Source organism: Leopardus geoffroyi, chromosome D3 (assembly GCF_018350155.1).
Source record: "Leopardus geoffroyi isolate Oge1 chromosome D3, O.geoffroyi_Oge1_pat1.0, whole genome shotgun sequence".
Lineage (NCBI taxonomy): Eukaryota > Metazoa > Chordata > Mammalia > Carnivora > Felidae > Leopardus > Leopardus geoffroyi.
In genome coordinates this window covers 32,385,345-32,406,166 of record NC_059339.1, presented here as the reverse complement: position 1 = coordinate 32,406,166, position 20,822 = coordinate 32,385,345, and the positions used below count along the sequence as shown (strand labels likewise).

Here is a 20,822-nt window from a genome sequence, read left to right as displayed (position 1 = left end):
GCAGGCCCCCAAGTAAGGTAACCAGGGATCCGTCTTTCCATCTCTCTTTTTTTTTTTTTTATTTTAATTTTTGAGAGAGAAAGACACAGAGCATTGAGTGGGGGAGGGGCAGAGAGAGAGAGAACCCAAAGCAGGCTTCAGGCTCTGAGCTGTCAGCACAGAGCCCAATGTGGGGCTGGAACCCATGAACTGTGGGATCATGACCTGAGGCCGGTTGGGACACTTAACCGACTGAGCGACCTCAGGCTCCCCTGTCTTTCCATCTCTTGGTCCTGCTTTCCTCTGGGTTGGTATCATCTCCAGGCCGGCCCTCCTCATATGAAAGTGAGATGCCAGCCCCACAGCAGGAAGTCCTGGGGTTGCATCCTGGGGAGAGGGTGTGCCACACAGGGCCACGGACCTGGTCCTGCAGACAGGGAAGGATCAGCCCCAGCCACACAGATGGGGTGAGGACAGTGTGCCCCCCCGCAAAGGAAATGGGGGAGCTTCCACTAGAATAAGGGGCAGCACGATTTGTCTCCTAAGACTCCGGGAGACAAATGTACTCCTACTCAGATTTGTGAATTTCCTTTTAGGAAATGTTAGCACGGAGGCCTCTCTCCTCTCCTGGCTGACCGTTCAGGCACAGTGAAAAGTCACTGCAGCGGAGAGGGCCCCACACCATCCTTGGGGCTCCTACCCACTGCCCAGGCCTTCTGGGGGGGGGGGGCGGGGGGGGGGCTCGGCCTTCCCTCCCTTCACACGCAGGCCACAGCCCCTGCTGCAGTCCCAGAGGTCAGCTTTGCTCCGTCCTGGGCACTCACTGGTCCAAGCTGCCTGCTGAGAGAGGCTTTCCCTGGCCCGATGAGGCCAGAGTAAAAGAGCCACACAGCATTCCTCAAAACACAGCCTCTGCCTCTAGCATTGTGACAATATAGCCATTTTAGCCCCCCTTCCCCCTGCCGTTTCTGTCGCCTTCTAGAATAGGACGCTGCTGCTGTGGAGAGAGTTCCACAGAGAAGGCTGAGAGGCAGTGCCTGTGCAGTCCCTAGAAGCCTCCTCAGTAGAGCGTTTCCTATATAAGGAGGTCTCTGCCGAAAGCCCTGCCCTCCGCGGGTTGGGGCTGGGGCTGCGCAGATGCTCCAGGAGGAAGGAGAGGGCCCCACAAACTGCTCACATCTCGCTGGCTCGTCCAGCCCAGTCTTTCCAGCACCTTCCGAGGAGGAGCGAGGAGGAGCGGAGCGTGGGGCCTCTCCCTGACTGAGGGCTTGCGTCACTTCCCAAGGATTCTGCAGTCCTGGAAAGCCACCGCCTGGCTTCCAAAAAAGGAATTTTCACTGAAGTGCCTGACCCTGTTGACTCAGCTGGCGCCCTCACTCGGGGCGGCATGCCCTTGTCCTCACCGGCTCCACAGGAAACCCTGGCCTGTTTTGCAGGGAGGGGAATTAAGCAAAAGGACGACGACGAGGAAGTGCCATCCCACCATCAAAAGGGGGATTCACTCAGAAGGACTACTTAGGGTTTGGATGTTCTCTTCCTCTTACCCTGTGTGGTGCTTTCCGGGGATGGCCCGGGATGGGCTCTCGGGGAAGGCTCCCGGGGCCTCTAGGCTCCAATGCACAAGGCCTGTGAAGAGAGGCAAAAGCTGATTTTGCAAACATCAAAGGCTTCTGGGGCCCTTCGTGAGGCTTTTGATGGGAGAGAACCAGCAGAATAAAAACCTGCTTCCTGTCTGGGCAGAGTCCCAACAGGTGTAGCTCCCTCTGGTCTCTGGTTTGAATTAAGCAACACGCACTCCAAACTGACACTTTCTCGTTCTAATCTTAGTGTTTGCACAGCCCACGTTTCGTCCGCTAGCTGGGAGATAGGTGTGGTCCCCATGGTCAGCAGGAACGGCTGTGCTGCTGGTCAGAGACACTGCTGCTGGGTTTGGGATGTCACCAAAAGCTAAGTCAAGAGCTGAATCTGCTCCAGTGGCCTGTGTCCCTTTCAAGGGCTCAGGGTCTTTCCATGTACACTCAATTTACTGACTTCTAGAAGCACAGTTCAGAAAACAGGAAGTCATCCCTATGAGCTCAGAGTTCATGACCTCCCATGTCTGTGTGTACCTCAATGTGTATTCGTGTGCCCGTCTCAGTCACACACAGCTCCACGTCCCCACACATCCTGGCATCTCCACTGGGTAACCAGATGAGCAGGGGACAGAGGACAGGCTTGGCATGGACTGAGAACATTAGCATGAAATATTCCCAAAGCCATTAACTCACTGCCAGAGATGGACCCCAGTTAGAATCATCCTGCTGTGAACAGACTTCCCTGTCATAAGACTCTTTACAAAATTAGGATTAAAACGAGGTGGGCCAAGGGCACTTGGGTGGCTCCATCAGTCGAGTGTCCGACTTCGGCTCAGGTCACGATCTCACAGCTCGCGAGTTTGAGCCTCGCATCGGGCTCTGTGCTGACAGCTCAGAGCCTGGAGCCTGCTTTGGATTCTGTGTCTCCCTCTCTTTCTGCCCCTTCCCTGCTCATGATCTTTCTCCTTCAAAAATAAATAAACATTAAAAAAATATTAAAAATGTTTTAAAAATGTGTAAATGAGGTGGGCCAGGAAGTCCATACTCCCAGACAGGTCTTTCTTGGCACAGGTTTAAAAAAATGTTAACAGGGGCGCCTGGGTGGTTCAGTCAGTTGGGGGTCTGGCTTTGGCTCAGGTCATGATCTCACGGTTCGTGGGTTCGGGCCCCGCAGCGGGCTCTGTGCTGGTGGTGTGGAGTCTGCTTGGGATTCTCTCTCTCCCCCCGCCCCTGATTGTTCATCACTTGTGTGCTCTCTCTCTCTCTCAAATAAATAAACCTAAAAAAATAATTAAAAAAAAAATGTTAACAGAGCGCCTCTCGTCAGCCTGGCACTTTCTGATTCACCATGTTTCTACTCTTCTGCCCAGCCCTGGAGAAGGTGTCTGTCGCCTGCTGGCCCCTGGACCCCAAGTCAGCGACCCTGCTATAGGCTTTGTCAGACAAGGATCTTAAAACCGGAATCCACTTCCTCCAAGGAAAGTTCTCTTCCTCCTCACACAGCATGACAACTATATGCATTTCTTCCTATGCAGCAAAGGTGTGCACGACTACTCTCCAGAGCTGCCCCCCTCACAGAGAGAGCCACAGCCTGGCCCTACGCCTTGCCCACCTGGGGACACGGGGTTGCTCTCCTTCAGAGCCCAGACCTAGGAGAATGTGGCCTTTCTCCAGGAAGCCACGCCTGGAGTGCTCGTGGCCCACAGACAGTGACCTGCCCCCAAGTCTGAGGGGTGCTGTTCTCAGCGGAGTCTCCTGTCTCAGGCTCCCAACTCCTCTGTGATAAATCGTATGTGAAGAAAACTGGGGGGAACATCCCTCTCCTTCCTCTGTGAGGACTCCAGTTCCCTGTTACAACTATCTCAGTACCTACGAGGGAGCTGGAACCACCCTCACATGAACAATTGCAAACACCTGGCTTGTCCTGGGGGTCCTCCCCGAGAAAAGCACAGCTCCAAGGGGGCTCCTTCCCCGATCTCAGAGAGGGGTCAAGGTCGAAATGTGCCACTGACAGCCACCCAGCGGCACAACGGGCCCCAAACTCTTTGAGCAGGTTTAAATCCCAGGCCACAGATGAGTGGACAAGGAGGGGACCTTTCTCCCCTCAACTTTGTGGGGTGGCAAACTGGGGAGATAAACCATACACACCATTCAAATGCGTGTGGATTTTTATTTATTTTTTATTTTTTTAATGTTTGTTTATTTTTGAGAGAGAGAGACAGGGAGAGATTCCAAGCAGGCTCCCCACTGTTAGCACAGAGCCTGACTCGGGACTCGAACCCATGAACCATGACATCATGACCTGAGCCAAAATCAAAAGTCGGACGCTTAACCAACTGAGCCACCCAGGTGCTCCAGAAGTGTGGATTTTTATATCTGATGGTCAATTCACCGCTTCTTACATCAAGCCTCTGTTCCACTGAGTGGTCCCCCCTCCCCCCCCACCTCACGCCCAAGGAGCGCCAGATGCTCTCGGGGGTAATATGTCAAGACACCATACTGGGTTGTGTCCCACCCAGGCCTCCCCCCAAGGTGCTCACTGGTTGCAGTCTTTGGAGCTCAGCCTGTGAAGGTCATACTGAATCGCCCCGGCCCCTCCTGCTCAGAAACAGGTCCTCCCTGGCCCGGCCAGACATGAGGGCCCCCCACCCATACAACTGTGGTGTTGAGGCTCCTGGTCTGTGCCAGGCAAGGACAGCTGCAAGGTGTGCTGGCTTCCCGGCTCCACCAGGAGGGGGAGTACAGGTCCATGCACGTCTCAGTTCCCCAGGTCTTCTGACTCCAGGATCTAGGATCCAGGATCCAGGATCTGACCCTTCCTAAAGGCACTCCCATCTTTTCTAAGTGAACCCAGCCTCTTCTTCTAGTACTTCCTTAGCAGAGCAAAGACCAGACTACGGACTGGGCACTCCCTCCCGGAGGAGGCTGGAGGGGGGGGGGTGGTTGTACACGCAGAAAAACTATCCTTGAAATCACTACCTTGGTCACAAATGCTGTGCCCCACGCTCTCCTTGTCTACCTGGACATGATCCACAGGAAATCAACGAGGGGACAACTGACGTGGATGGGATTCAAGCCTGCCAACAGCTGCCTCACTGATACAGAGCTAGTCTTCAAACAAACAACATGAAACCTAAAAGGATGTTGCTTCCACTCGTTCCTGTACCTAAGTCACCTAAGGGTGATTTACCACTCCAAATGGCACTTCACTTTAGAAGAGATTGCCTCTCTCCCCAAGGGATGAATCGTGCCCAGATGAGAGTACTTGGCTTAGGAGGACGGCTCCTGAGGGCCAAGCAGTGGCCTCAACATGAGTCACAGATGACACGATGTCATGCGTGTGTGCAGAGACCCTCCCACCGCACCCAGGACGCTCGTGCTCTGTCCTCACCCTTGGTATGAACACTCTGAGGGCTCACATCCCTCACAAAGGCAGCTCATTCTAGTTGTGGAGGGTTTCGTTAGTTTTTTGTTTTCGTTTTTAGCCAAATATCTGGGTCCCTAAAACTTCTGCCCACAGGTTCTACTTCTGCCCTCTGGAGTTATAAAGAATAAATCTTCCCTGCTTCCCCAGGCGGTGTCTTTGATCTCCGTGGACCCAGCCTGCACCCGGGGCCTGGGCCGGCTCTCCGGCTCCCCAGCACGGACCCCCCAGCCAGAAGGGAGCGCTCCTGGCGGCCCAGTCTCCTTCCATCAACTTGGACTTCTCTGCCAGGGTGGCTGGGGCCAGCTGGTAACAGTACAAGCTTTCAAAAGGCACAGGACGAAGGCAGATGGGGTTGGTGACTTGGGGGACCCGGCTCAGAGTGCATTGCTCCGGAGGGGTCTGGGGCAAGCGCCAGAGCAGAGCAGCGCGGGCGAGGAGAGGGCATGCGGGGGGAGAGGGCGTCTGCCAGCAGCCGGAGGAGCTTCTAGGGGCGGAGGGGGGAGGGGGAGGTGTCTCAGCCGCCAGTGCAGGAAGGATCTCTCTGGAATCCCTCCCCGGGCGACTTCTAAACCTCTGGGACAGGGAAAAGATCCCCTGCCATCCCCTGCCAGGCCCCTCACCCCCCCCCCCCCCCCCCGGTTCTGGGACCCTGGAAACCTCAGCGCGATCTTTGGAGTGTGTGCGCTTATGCAGGTGTGAATGCATGCTGTGTGCATGTTTGCGCGTGTGTGCTCACGAGTGCTGTGTGGGCATGTGCATACTGTGTACATGTGCGCATGCTGTTAACACGTATGTGTGTGCCTGCCGTGTGCGTCTGTGCCCCTGTGTTGTTAGTGGAGAGACTTGAAACTGCTGAAGAGTTCATGTGGGAGGTAGGAGGGGAGGGAAAGCCCAAAGGTCTATTCCTTCCGTTATAACCTTATTTAAATATGAACAAACACAAAATCAGATAGGAACCCTTTATTCTGACTGCTTCTGTACAAATATTTTTTTCAAACTTACATAACAAACATAAATGAAACTGGGGGAAAACACTAAATTCAACTCAACAGCATTAATTTAATGTAGATGAAGTTAAACTGCATCTTGGAATGGACCTCTGACTTGCTGTATGAGGACTTTGTGTTGCTCAGATCACTGCAAAGCTTGCCTTCCTACAATACTGTCCCACCATCTACCAGCACCTAAAACAGCATCTTCACATAGAAAGTGCCCAAGGGGCGCCTGGTGGCTCAGCTGGTTGAGCATTGGACTCTTGATTTTGGCTCAGATCATGATCTCAGCCCCCTCCCCCCACCTCCCTCCACCATCAGGCTCTGTGCTGGCAGCATGGAGCCTGCTTGGGATTCTCTCTCTCTCAAAATAAATAAATGACTTTAAAAAAGAAAAAGACAACAGAGGTGCCTGAGTGACTCTGTCAGTTAAGCCTCCAACTCTTCTTTTTTAAGCTGCCAGCGCAGAAGCCGATGCCTCTGTGGGGCTGGAACCGTGAGATCATGACCTGAGCCAAAGTGCCCCTGAGTGCTCAGGTGCCCCTGAGCCTCCAACTCTTGATCTTGGCTCAGGTCATGATCTCACAGTTTGTGATTTCAAGCCCCATATAGGGCTCTGTGCTGACAGCATGGAGCCTGCTTGGGATTCTCTCTCCTTCTCTCTCTCTGCCCCTCCCCTGCTCTAAATTAATAAATAAATAAATAACTTAAAAATAGACTTCAAAGTTCTAAGGGTCATCTGTCTTGTATGGTTAAAGTAACAAACATATTTAAAAATTAATTTTTAGGTGTGACAATGGTTACATTCCCAAAAAAACTCACTACCTTTTAGAGCTACAAACTGTAATATTTACAGATGAAGTAAATGATATCTGGGAAGTGCTTCAAGATACATGGGAGTTGGGGCGCCTGGGTGGCTCAGTCGGTTAAGTGTCCGACTTCAGCTCAGGTCGTGATCTCACGGTTCGTGAGTTCGAGCCCTGCATTGGGCTCTGTGTTGACAGCTTGGAGCCTGGAGCCTGCTCCAGATTCTGTGTCTCCCTCTCTCCCTACCCCTCCCCTGCCCACACTCTGTCTCTGTCTCTCTCAAATATAAATAAACATGAGCACTGGGTGCTGTATGGTAACCAATTTGACAATAAATTTCATATTAAAAAAAATAAATATAAATAAATAAATGGTAAAAAAAATTTTTTTAAGTGATTGGAAATTACCGAAAATATTTGACAAATTATACTACAAATTATATCACATGATTGGCAGTGTTATAATATATAGTTTTGTTTAGCTATGAATAAAAAGAAACCATTTTGTATTTTGATGGATTGGTTAAAGTATTACGGTACTAGCTCTTGGCATTTTTTAATATTGTCCTGTGTTTGCCAGACCTGGATGTTTTCCTCAAGACTCATACAATATATAGGTGCTAGTTCCACTTCTACTATTTTGCTAGCTGTGGTGACTTTGGGGCAGTTGATAGTGCTACAATTTACTTCGTCATCTGTAAAATGGGTATAATGCTATTTTGCCTTCCCCAGAGCACGGTTATAAGAATTGAATAAGATAATAAATGCTAAGACGGGGCAAAAATATAACCCAAACAGTAAAGTTCTATTAAGTAATGGCAGGAATCGACGTAGTTCCTGGTTGTTGGGAAAAATGACAAAAATAAGAACGAAAATATCTAAGGCAGGTCGCAAGTGAGAAAAATAATTATAAAAACAAACACTCGGATTAACTCAATTGATCAGACCTGAGAAACAATTTCCTCCCTGCTGCTCTCAGAGAAGACTGCTCCCATGAGCTCCTGGGGAGATGGTTCTTTTCCTCTGTCCTGGTGCATAAGGTCTTGCTGGGCGCGGGAGCCCCAGGATGGCAGACTTGGCATACTGGCCTGGCCCCGACCCCTCTCCCAGTCGCCAAGATGAGAACATGATCAAGTATTCACTGCCCCTTTGGCAGGACTGACCCTGCCCTACAGCCTGGAGCCACCTGCAGATGACCTACAGCCCCGAGCACAGCTGCCCAGCCAGGGGCGGCCACAGGAGCAAGAAAAGAAAAAGAAATGCCCGTGGTTCAAGCCACTGTGTTTTGGGGCTTCAGCAGCAGTAAATGCAACCCCCAGATGCCAGAGTCCAGCGCTTGTCTTGGTTGTCTGGACCCTGCGTTTCGGTGGCGGGAGCATTCTTCCTGTTCTTCAGGTGAGACAAACACGCCCTTCTTTGAGGAACAGCTGGTACCCAACTCTACAGTGTTTTCATGGAGTGGCCAAAGGTAAAACTGTCCGTGTGTCACATGGCCCAGGTCAGTCCAAGAAGCATCTGTGGTCCCTGCCACCTAAAAAATCCGAGAGACCAAACCAAATGGAAACAAGAGGAAGAGCGCAGGGCAGCAGCTGGGTCACGGCCCTCTCTGCTCCTGTGGCTGTGCCGTGATCATGTCCCCCCTTTTATTCTGAGTAGTCATGTCAGGCGGGGCTCAAAGCAGGAAAAGCAGTCATTCTAGACAGCCCCAGCAGAAAAGGGTCTCCCACAGGGAATTAGACGCTCATGTCATCGGGATGGCTCGAGTCAGGGCTGCCTGGGCTTTGCTGCCATTGCACCTCAACAAGCCCACTGGGTCCAAGGTGGGTCTTCTGGGGTCCTGCGGGGTGGCGGGAAGAACGAGAGGGAGAGTTCCACTTCCAAACCGGGCCCCCCGGCATCTCATGGCCATTGGCCATTTGCAACCAGAGACAGGGAGGGCAAAATTTCAGTTCAATTTTCCAACCCCTTCTTCTAGAAGGAGGGTGGTTTGAAGGGCCCACATGAAGATTTCTGCCCCTGTTGGTTCAGGCATGTTCCAAATAACTTCTTTAAAATTTTTAATGTTTTTATCATTATGAAATATTTCCCTAGTTTGAAGATAGTCGTATTTGGTTTTCGTAATACGATTCAGCCCCTCATCATCATGATTACCCTGCAGATGAGGAAGCCTAGAATCTAGAATTTAGGGGCCTTTTTCATAGTCCCACCAGTGCCAGTTCAGGGCTCCAGGCACCTTGATCCACTTCTTCCTGGATCCCAGGAGCCAGTGGATGCCTGGCATGGGGCACGGCAGGTGTCAGGCACCATAGGTGCTTGGGAAGGCAACATCCTTTACATTGAGGAGAAAGAAAGACGTACCGGAAATTCAATACACTGTCTTCAAAATATCTGATCCATTTATTTTCCCACTTATCCCTGAAAAAGGCCAGTTAAGCCTTTACTATAAATCTGACAAAACACACCCTTTTCTTTCTTTTCTCTTCTTGTCTTTTCTTTTAAATCAGGAAGAGGTGTATTGTCACCTGTCTGTTTAAGAAATACTTCCATATTGGGGCCGCTGGGTGGCTCGGTCGGTTGAGCAAGTTGAGCATCCGGCTCCTGATCTTGGCTCTGGTCATGATCTCACGGTTTGTGGGTTTCAGCCCCACATCAGGCTCCATGCTGACAGCACGAAGCCTGCTTGGGATTCTCTCTTTCCCTCTCTCTGCCCCTCCCCACTCACGTGTGTGTGCTCTCTATCAAAAAATAAATAAATAGGGGCGCCTGGGTGGCGCAGTCGGTTAAGCGTCCGACTTCAGCCAGGTCACGATCTTGCGGTCCATGAGTTCAAGCCCCGCGTCGGGCTCTGGGCTGATGGCTCAGAGCCTGGAGCCTGTTTCTGATTCTGTGTCTCCCTCTCTCTCTGCCCCTCCCCCGTTCATGCTCTGTCTCTCTCTGTCCCAAAAATAAATAAACGTTGAAAAAACAATTTTTTTTAAATAAATAAATAAATAAATAAATAAATAAAAATAAATAAATAAACTTACAAAAAAGAGAAATACTGGGGCGCCTGGGTGGCTCAGTCAGTTGGGCGTCCGACTTCGGCTCAGATCATGATCTCGCGGTCCGTGAGATCGAGCCCCGCTTCGGGTTCTGGGCTGACAGCTCAGAGCCTGGAGCTTGTTTCAGATTCTGTCTCTCTGACCCTCCCCTGCTCATGCTCTGTCTCTCTCTGTCTCAAAAATAAATGTTTAAAAAAAAAAAATTAAAAAAAAAAAAAGAGAAATACTTCCGCACGAAGCTAGGTTTGTTATCCTAGGTCTAATTTGCATATGTTTCAAATTTTCTGTAATGGAAAGGGGTTTTTTATTGATTTTCAATGCTGCCTCTGTCCTAGGGCGCTATGAGTAAGGCAAGCCCTTCCTCTAACCACAGATCTGACCACGGCCCTGCCCTCCCCACCCCCGCGTTTCTGGAGAGAAGCCCCACCTGTCCCAGGCTTAGCTTTCAGTCGGGGTGGGCCACAGGGACACCCTGGGGTCTTAGTGCAAATGAAGCCTAAGGCTTTCCCTCCACGGAGCGTTCTTGCTATGCCCTCTCCTCTGATGGCCCCGAGGCCAGCCAGTAGCCAAATCACCTGTGCGTCACACTGTGCCGTCTGCCCAGCCCTGCCGCCTGGACCCTGGCAATGGCAGGGTGGAGCTGGCCTTAGCTTGTTCTAGAAACAGGAAGGGAACCAAGGGCACCCACATCACCCCAGGCTGTGACATGAAAAAGGCATTCTTTTTCTCTTGGTATCCTCGCACCACAGTTCCAGTGTCCCTACAACAACAGTCAGGGGCAGGGCTGGGCATCCTCAGCTGTCTGGGCGTCACCCACCTGCTGTGGCATTCCTCAGGCCTGTTGCTGCCTGCCAGGCCTGGCCTAGAAGGCAGATGGCCACATAAAAATAGTCGGGGAGCCCTTGAGGTGCCACTTCTCCAGCTGCTCTGTTGAGTGGAAGCCAGAGGAGACAGGGGACAAGGCATGGCTTCCATCAGGACTTCGGAGAAGAGGCCGGCTGCTCAGTGCATCCATGTGGTGGGTCAGTGCAGGCTCTGGTCCAGCGAGGATGCACAGGAAGGGCAGGGCCAGAGAGAAAATCTCACCCCACAAGGAAAGCCTCGTGACCCCCCGCTATCCCTGGAATAAGCACTGGACAAAATAATCCTTCCTGTTTCATCAGTTTCCAATCAATTCTACTGCAGCTGAAACAGTTCTGTTGCATTATGCCAGTGTAAATACAGCCACTGATTCCGGGCCCCATTTCTTCTTTAAGAATAGGATCTGGGGGCACCCAGGTGCCTCGGTTGGTTATGTCACTGACTTCAGCTCAGGCCATGATCTCACAGTTCATGAGTTCGAGCCCTGCATCGGGCTCTGTGCTGACAGCTCAGAGCCTGGAGCCTGCTTCGGATTCTGTGTCTCCCTCTCTCTGCCTCTCCGTCCCTCTCTCTCTCTCTGAAAAATAAAATAAAACATTTTTTTAAAAAGCTAGAATCTAGGCGATGGGGAGTCACTAATCAGCAGGCGTAAAGTGTCAGTTGAGCAAGATGAGTCAGTTCCAGACATCTGCTGTACAACCTTGTATCTACAGTCAATAAATGATACAGTGTATGCTTTGCGAAGAGGGTAGATCTCACGTGAAGTGTTCTCCCTACAATATAGTAGAACTTCAAAGAAGACAAGAAAAAGCAACAGCTAGAGTCTAAGAAGAAGCCCGAGGCCAGGACAAGTTACTTGGCCTCTCTCAGACTTGGATTCCTCATCTGTAAGAGAGTGAATAATACCTGCCTGGGGAAGGACAATCCTTACATGAATAAAGCATGGTGCTCCCTGCCTGGAGCACCGGGAAAAAAGCATCAGATGGCTTGATCTCTCCCGATTAAGTGAATGAGCCATATAGCCTATACTTGGCAGTTAGTCACAGATACACTTTGGTAGGGATAGAACAGAACCAGGAGACGAGCTGTCAGGGTGAGTGGAGAGTGACGCTTTCTGAATCACCAGGCCAGGCCAGCTGAGAAGTGAGGGACGGGCTGCCACAAAATTCCTGAGAACAGCTGAGGCAGCTGGGAGCTGGTGGGCTCCCGTTTGAACTGAGCTGAACTCTCCAAATAGCCTTCTCTTCCCCTAGACAAGGAACAATAAGAACGGCCCATTGCTTTGGTCCGGAAGTTCAGGGTTTGCAGGCATCTTCACGTACATCACCTTGGGTGCTCCCAGCAAGCCTGTCAGGTGGAAGGGCTCACCCCATCCCAGAGCCCTGGAGCAGTGGCCGCAGGGCTTGTGGGAAGGCAGAGGGCTGGACCCCGCTGCCCCACCTTCCCAGACGCCCACCACCTAGATGGAAACTCAGCTCCTAACCAGAGCGGCGGGGGATGACTAGCAACAAAACTCAGGCAAAAACTCACTGATCAGAATCAGCTGTGAACTGTTATGACTCTTTTTAAATGTTTATTTTTGAGACAGAGAGAGTGCACGTGTGTGCGCGTGCGTGAGCAGGGGAAGTAAAGTGAGAGAGAGGGACAGAGGATCTGAAGCAGGTTCTGCAGTGATAGCACAGAGCCCCATGCGGGGCTGTGAGATCATGACCTGAGCTGAAGTTGGACACTCAACCGATGACCCACCCAGGCACCCCCTGACTCTGGTTTTAAAATGCCATCTCAGGGCACCTGGGTGGCTCTTGATTTTGGCTCAGGTCATGATCTCACAGTTTCTGGGTTCAAGCCCCACATCAGGCTCTGTGCTGATAGTAAGGAGCCTGCTTGGGATTCTCTGTCTCTGTCTCTCTCTCTCTCTCTCTCTCTCTCAGAGTAAATAAACTTCAAAAGAATAAAATGCCATCTGAATTTGTATTTAATTCTGAGAAAACCCTGGTGGAAACCTCTTTGTTGAGGGAGGCATTACTAAATTTTTCACGATTTCCTGTCATGACATTCTGAGTCCTCCCTTCAGAATAGGAAAGTCCTCTGCACTGGAAATTTTCTTACACTCTTATTTTCTTCATTTACCATCACTTACTGGCTGCATTTGCGTGTTAAGTAGTGTGCTGAGTATTGTGGACACCAGATAGGAGGTCTAGTCTCTAACCTTGGGAACTTACAGTCTCGTCCAGGAGGTAAGACTGCTAAATGTGGAACACCTGGACAATCTGGTCATGGGGACATTCAGTGAGCACACGATACTGGCCCTGGTGCAGACACACAGGGCAGACTGGAAGTTCATGACATGCCTGTGTGGCGATGTCGTGTCCAACCGGAATCTGGGACCAGAAGAAAAACACATCAGATTATTCCAGCCTGGAGATGGGGACGATGCACATTAAGTTAATCCATCCCACAGGGGTAAAGAGCAAAAATCTGAACATTCCCATGTGTGCTTCTAGTTGTGAAAATGCAGTCGAGGTTTAAATATCTTTGCTGGCACCATGTCATTATGTAACAGCTGAGTTAGTGAGAGGAAGGGCTGGGGAAAAAAAGATGAACGGGTCCAAACAATCCGGACCCATCCTGGCGCAGGGAGAGGCAAGCTGACACGTGCCGGGAGGAGGTGAGGGAAATGGCCCGAGGGCCTCTGACAGAGGTGACAAGCAGAAGTCCCAAAGGTGGCTGGAGCACATTGCCGGGGCTCCCAAGCAGAAGACACAGGTGTAAATCAGACCAACAAACAGAGGTGACGCTGAAGGGAACAAGAAACAAGCAGCAGGCACTGCAGGGGGAGAGTCTCAGCTCCTCAGGAGGCCTGGGCTGCAGAGAGAAAGCTCAGAGGCTCAGGCTAGGGGGACTCACAGCAGTGTCCAAATCACGGGGAGACAAAATTCCGTGGCTGAGCCAAAGGTCAAGGCTCAGGGTGGGGATAAATTCAATCTTTTTCCAGGAATCAACGGACGCATGTTTAGGCCCATAAGATTTTTATCACAAAAAATGTATCCTGGCATGCATACAAATGCTCACTGGATTCATTACAAACAAGATGCTAGAAACTATGGGTCAACCTCAGGAGGAGAAGCCGGAGGTCTCAGGAGGTCCCCAGGAAATCCTACTCCTTGGGACTTGGAGCTCTTTGCCCCAAAGCTGGGTTGCACCATGGTGGTCGTCTTCACTACTGGGGACTCCCAGCCTTTCTGGAAGACCCCTCATCTCATTAGAATGGGCCCTTTGAGTCCTGAGCATCTAGCCCATCATTCTCATGCTTTCCGGCGGGGGGTGGGGGGGGGGGGTGTCTGATCTGCCTGTACAAGTAAGTCTTGTTGCAATTCTCCTTTCAGTGATGTCTCCCTCAGACCTGCCCTCTCACACTTCTGGGCAGACTCATTCATTCACTTCCATCACTTTCTTCCTTCATATTAACATGAAACAAATTGTGCCAAGTCATTGAATAGTAAGAATGATGGCCATCATTATTTGTTCCCAGCACGTCACATCGGTATAATTGTTACTTCTTTGTCTGCTGCAGAGGTTACTAATACTTCATGACGATTACAATCAGAATCTATAGCACAGTGTCTGGGATGTAGTAAGCATGTGACATTTGTTGAAGAAAAGAGTGAGTAAATCAATGAATCATCAACACTCAAAATAGCATCCTACGACAGAACCAGACAACAGACTGATATGGCTGTGACCTTGGAGCTTTGATACCCCAGGCCCTGCCAGGGAGCGGGTCCAGCGGGGCAGAGGGAGAGCCCAGGGAGAGACAGGCGTGGGTGCTTCCACTGGCAGATATGTCAGTGGAAATGCGTGGCCCGTTTTCTCTGTTTCTCCTTCTCCTTTTACCCATGAAAGTCCGTCTGCCAGTCTGTCTCCTCCCGTTTGTCCTCTTCCTGCCCTCTCTTTTCCCTTACTAACACATAGAATTCAACACTTACTGTTATATCACTAGGTAAATATTTGTTTGATTTTAAACAAAAAGGAATTAAGTATTTCTCTCTCTCACACACACACACACACACACATCCTTTCAAATCACATAATCACTTAAATCAATTTGTAGGGGCACCTGGGTGGCTGTTAAGTGGTTGTTAAGTGTCCAACTCTTGATTTCTGATTTCAGGTCATGATTTCGCGGTACCTGAATTTGAGCCCCACATCAGGCTCTGCACTGACAGTGTGGAACCTGCTTTGGATGCTCTCTCTCCCTTTCTCTCTGCAACCCCCACCCCTTCTCTCTCTCAAAATAAATAAAATACACTTTAAAAAACTATAAAAATGTTTTGAAAAATCAATCTCTATTTTACTCAGTCCAAACTTAATTTTTTATAGCCCTATGACTGCAACAAAACAAGGTTGTCTTCCGCAACTCTAGGGCTGAGAGATTAATCGTTTATAAGGTACCTACTTTAAGCCAAACATGCTGAGTGCCTGTCGTATGGCAGACGTCAAATGAAAAGAACCTTTACATTCCCAACACACAATGCGCCCAACAATCCTGTAAGACTGGAATTATATCCCCCGTTTCCCCATGTGGCAGAGCTGAAATTAAACCCTCTGACCAATCTCCAAGCTCCATGATGCACTAGTGCAAGTCACTTCACTTTTTTAGCGGGAGAGTTGGGTGCTCTAACATTCCCAAGGAGAGGACACTGCAGAAGTCACATAGAAATGGAAAGAAAACTCTTTGCAAATGAAGTCCCAGGAGGAAGGGGAGAGTAAAGTGACCTGGTGGGGTCTATAGAGCTGTGTCAGGGAAGCTTCCTTCACCCCAGGGCAGACTCCACACAGACCTTCCTCAATGGCATGCAGGGGGCAGGGCTCCCAGGGATCCCACCTCTCTAAACGGGGCAGGGCCCCACACCTTCATTCACACACACCAGACCTCAAGTCTCTGCCAGGTGCACCTCTAAAGCATCTCTTCTTTAAGGGAAAAGCACGGGTTTTGTCTCTCTCTCAAAGAATTCCAGGCATCCCGGGACTGGGAGAGGAGGTTTGGGGGCTCGTGAGGATCTCCCTCCTCCACTAAGAGATTCTCACCCTCAGGTTGCAATGAGCTCTTCTTCCCTGCAGGGAGACTCTCTGGGCCTCTCTTCTGGATAGAGGACTGACAACATGGATCTAAAGCCTTGTAATCATAGCATTTGATCCAGCAATTGCACTTTTAGGAACAAATCTTCAATTCTAAATTCAAAAATATTGCACGCACAAAGATGTCTGTTGAAGCATTATTGAGAGTAGTGGAAAACAGGAAACGACCCAAACAGCCAAACAGAAGGGAATAATTGGAAGAATAATTAGAATAATAATTAGAGGGGCGCCTGGGTGGCTCAGTCGGTTGCGCATCCGACTTCAGCTCAGGTCACGATCTCACAGTCCGTGAGTTCGAGCCCCGCGTCGGGCTCTGGGCTGATGGCTCAGAGCCTGGAGCCTGCTTCCGATTCTGTGTCTCCCTCTCTCTCTCTGCCCCTCCCCCGTTCATGCTCTGTCTCTGTCTCAAAAATAAATAAACGTTAAAAAAAATTAAAAAAAAAAAAGAATAATAATTAGAATACTCTATAAGATGTTGCGCAGTTAGTAAGGATGGTTTTATGAGGCAACATACAAACCTGAAGAAGCTACGTTTACAAAGTTCATTGTTTTAAAGCACACAGGCAACGTGAACCTAAGGAAGTTTAAGAAAACTAGTTGTAGAATAAAACATTGCCAGGAAAGGTTGCTGGAAGGGAGGTGGGCAGGGGATGGGCTAAATGGTTGATGGGCATTAAGGAGGGCACTTGTTGGGATGAGCACTGGGTGCTGTAAGTGATGAATCACTGGGTTCTACTCCTGACACTAATATTACACTATATGTTAACTAAAAAAAAAAAAGACTGCCAAGAAATGTGTCAAAATGTCAATTAATTAATTAACTAATTAATGGTGTTTGGGGGTGGATTTTGTCTTTTGTTCACTTTTCAGTCTTTTCCAAGTTTTGTCAAGTTTGTCTATGACTACCCCACCCCTTTTTAAAATTGTGGTTTAAAGAAAGTGCTTAACGTGCAATGTACCACCTTCACCCTTGTTAAGCATACAATTCAGCAGCATTCAGGACATTCACAATGTCATGCGACAACTCTCCAGAATTTCCATCTTGCAAAACTCATCTACTAGTTTTTAATGGAAAAATAACATAAAGATTATTTTTAAAAATATAAACTGCCCAAGACTAGTCCTGAAAATTGCCGTGCTTCAGCTGGTTTTAAAAATCCCTAGATGGGGGCGCGTAGGTGGCTCAGTCGGTTAATCATCTGACTTCGGCTCAGGTCATGATCTCACCACTCCCTCATGAGTTGGAGCCCTGCATAGGGCTCGGTGCTGACAGCTGGGAGCCTGAAGCCTGCTTCAGATTCTGTGTCTCCTTCTCTCTCTGCCCCTCCCCCACTCACACTTTGTTTCTCTCTCTCTAAAAAATAAATTAAAAAATTTAAAAAAAAATCCCTGATGAAGGCACCTTTCGTTACTTCCCCTTGCCTCCAGCCTAAGTCACCTGGCTGGGATATGCCAGAACCCCTTCTCCTGGGCAGCTCCCCATGAGGGCCTCTGCCTCCTCCCAGCACTTCTCTTCCCGCCTCCACAGTGCTGGGCTGATTGCTGTGGCCTCAACCCCTAACCCCACACACCCTGCAGTGTGTGTGTGTATGCAAGATAAGGGGCCAGGGTGAGGGAGAGTGAGGGGGGAGGTCCCATGAATATGGCCTTGGGGTCCTGGGGGAGCCCTAGATGTTTGCACTCAAGATCTTTGCATCTGGTCACTCCACCCCCCACTCATGTTGCTGAGGAAGTAGCTGAGGCTTCCAGATCCCAGGGTCAGATCCCAGAGTTCTGTCACCTCACACAGAGCCCTTCCTTCTAGAACATACTGAAGACTTATATTGTGCACAGTATCAGGGAAAATGGTCAGTGTTAGAGCTGATTCCATGACTGGGAAAATAGCAAAGTTAGGTTGGCCTGGCTAAAGCCATTTGACTACAGCAAGACATGCTGTCCATTTTTACCTCATTGTCACACAACATGGCAACAATTCCATTCCCATCAGATAGATGTCACATCATGTTTGTTATACAGTTGATTTACTACACTCAGTTCTGTGCACGAATGTCTATTCTTCATTGTGTGCTTCATGGATATATGCTCACCGCTTTCTTAGAAATAGGTGAAATGGGACAATGAGGTCGCATTTTGATCAGCTGGCTCTTGAATGATTCAAGTTAGGACAGGTATTGATTAGTTACAAGAAGTGAGAGCTACAAGGGAACTTTAAGATCATCTGGTCTTACTCTCTCCCTGGCTAGTGAGGAAACAGATTTTATGTAAACCTGGAACTTCCAGGATGCAGGGTTAAGAGTCACAGTTAACTTTCCGATCCACTTCCCATGTAGAACAGAACAGGTAGCCCCACACCACATGCTGTTCCTGTCACACTCCAGGGAATTAGCGATTCCATAAAAACAAAGATATCCTCTAATCACACATCCCAAACCTGTCTCCTCTAGCAAAGGTATATAAAACAGGATCTTTATCTTTGTTCCCAACCCAACACAAAAGCGGCCAGAGGGGGAGAGTGGGTGGGTGTGCCCCGTTATCTGATCACCATTGTCCAGATGAACTCACAGAAACTCAAAGAGGGGTTGGGGAGGGGGCTGCAGGTGAGAGTTGGGCCCAGCCTTCTCAGTTCTCTGGCCCTTGGCTTATCCATCTGCCTAGAGGTGTCAGGCAGCTTTAGCAGCTTACTGGCTCCCAAACCAGCATGGCACCCGGAACACGTTTATGTTGGTGGGACTGGATTAGATCCAAAGGACCTGTGCCCCTAACTGCCCAGTCAACATTGCGGGGGCACCCCAGAGCTCTAGAATGAATGGGGATTCACATCTTCTCTCTCTCATCACACTTGACTTAGAATAGGTTAGAGAGACTGTGCCGTTCTCAAAGACCTGTAGCCTTTGGCAGCCCTTCCTGGAGGTCTGCTTCCTCTGTTAGAGGCCCTTTTTCTCAGCCACATGGAACTTTGTACTCATCCATCCCTTCTGTGTGCCCATGAAGGGAAAACAGCTCCCTATCATACCTTTGGAGGCAGCTTTTTACCAAGGGAAGCTGAGACTGTGGCCAAGACGTCTGTGTCCTCCGTTCACTAGACTATTTCATTCACCGTTCCTTCCTGGCCACCATCACTGCATCTGAGAAGCTTACCAACCTGTGGGAGAGTTGAGAAGATAATACAATAATAATATAACACCCATTGTTAACATGTTGCCACACACAAGAGGGTCCAGGCCTTGGGCTGCACCTCTTCCTGCATGGCCCCTGGGTGCCCACTCAGGGCCCAGACCACTGCTTCAGCACCCAGGATGGGAGGATGCCCTTCGCAAACATCCCAACCTGCTTCCAGAATTCCCACCCCCCATGGTTGACAGGGACATTGATGTGTAGGAAGGAGTGGCCCAGGGATGGCTGTGTGGGGGTTAGGGGGACTGGGGTGTTCACAGGAGCACAGGAGGCTCTTCCCAGTGTGGGATGGAGGTGGAAGGGGAGAGGGGGGGCAAACTGAAAGTTAGGGCTGGAGGCTGGAGGCTGGGAGCGTTTACTTGGAGTCAATAATTCAATTGGGCAATGACAACGAGCAGCCTAAATAGGTGCTGACTACTCAGGAGAGGACAGCCGGCTCATCTCAGGCTTAACGTTTGATGACAGAGTGTGGGCAAGGCTGTGAGCCCCTCACTTGTTTTCCTGGCATTGCAGAGGGTGAGGGAGGGGGTCAGGGCCAGAGACCCCAAGGTTAAAGAAGTTAATCCTTAAAACTGGAAGCATTTGTAAAACTCCAAAAAAAAAAAAAAAAAAGTTTAAAGTTCTCTACCTCTTTCCAAGCACAGACCCACATTAGGACTTTCCCAAAGTGTTCATATATCTAAAAAGAAACTGCTGGTGCGGGTAAAAGAGCATTGTTGCTTCCTCTTTGTGTGGCATTTCCATTTGGCCTGGGAGGGGGTCCAGTCCAGGCCTTCCGGAGTCTCCCTACCTAAACTGCTCACACAGGGAAACTCATGCAAAAGTCTCTGGTGGATGTACATTCCAACTGAAGGTGCCACAGAATCAGAGTCCCTCGGATAATCCTTTCGTTTTCCACATGAATAAACTGAAGCCCAGAGAATTTGAGTGAACACAAAGCTAATTGGAAACGGAACCGGAATTGAAATCCAAGTCAACCTGACTCACGCCGGTAGTCACTCCTTTCTACCACACAAGACCGCCTGGAAGAGGAAGGATAGCACCCCAAGCGCCTAATTCATGCCCAGAAGTAACCTTGATTCCCCAAGGGAATACGCTGAGTATCTGCTGCCTGGGCACAGGAGTGAGTGAGCCCTGCCAGCTGGAACTGTCCATAGGAACGGACTGGAGAGAGTTCTAGGTGTGGGTGTCGGTGGTGAGCATGCAGCAGAGGGGCCCAGGCTGGGTGGGGCAGACACTGGGGGGAGGGGAAGAACCAGGCAGCTGAGCAAGGAGGGTAGGGGCCAGAGCCTAGAGAACCCGGATGGCAGCCCCTAACAAGTGGGGACTGTTACCTGCTGGAGGGTGTTGAAGAAAACAGGTGCCCAGGGCGGGGGCTGTCCAGCAAACACTGGGAAGCAGGAGGAGCAGAGTTCAAAGACAGATCAGGGCTGCACCAGGTTATGAAAGAAATATGGAGCCATGCCTTGCATAGAGAGTCGTCTCCTAGTCCCCAGAGAGGGCTTGGTTCATTTGGTTGGAAATCTGCCTGCCTTCTGGTGGCCCCTTGAGGATGGAGAAGAGAGACCTGTATGATTAAACATTCCTTCTAACGTCCTCACTCCTCCAGAGCTGCGTTTACTCAAAGAACATCCGCAAAGGCACACCTCCCTCCCAACAGCAGAAGGCAGTCCATGGCACCCAGGAATAGAGAAGGCTACGGAGCCGGCAGGGGTAGAACCTGGCCCTCTACGCTCTCCTGGGGCCAAAGAGCTTTTCATCGCTGATTCCCAGTAGAGAGGCTTCCTAGACGACAGTGTGGGGTGCGTGTGTGTGTGTGTGTGTGTGTG

The 20,822-nt window shown here is 50.1% G+C and overlaps 1 long non-coding RNA gene across 1 annotated transcript; it reads right to left on the bottom strand.

The window, feature by feature from the left end:
* Positions 1-148: 148 nt before the first annotated feature.
* LOC123588143 lies at positions 149-20,526 on the bottom strand. The gene is made up of 3 exons (XR_006707724.1): positions 20,328-20,526; positions 18,833-18,961; positions 149-1,605 (listed from the first exon to the last, which is right to left on the bottom strand). It is a non-coding gene; the product is annotated as an uncharacterized LOC123588143 (long non-coding RNA).
* Positions 20,527-20,822: the final 296 nt, after the last annotated feature.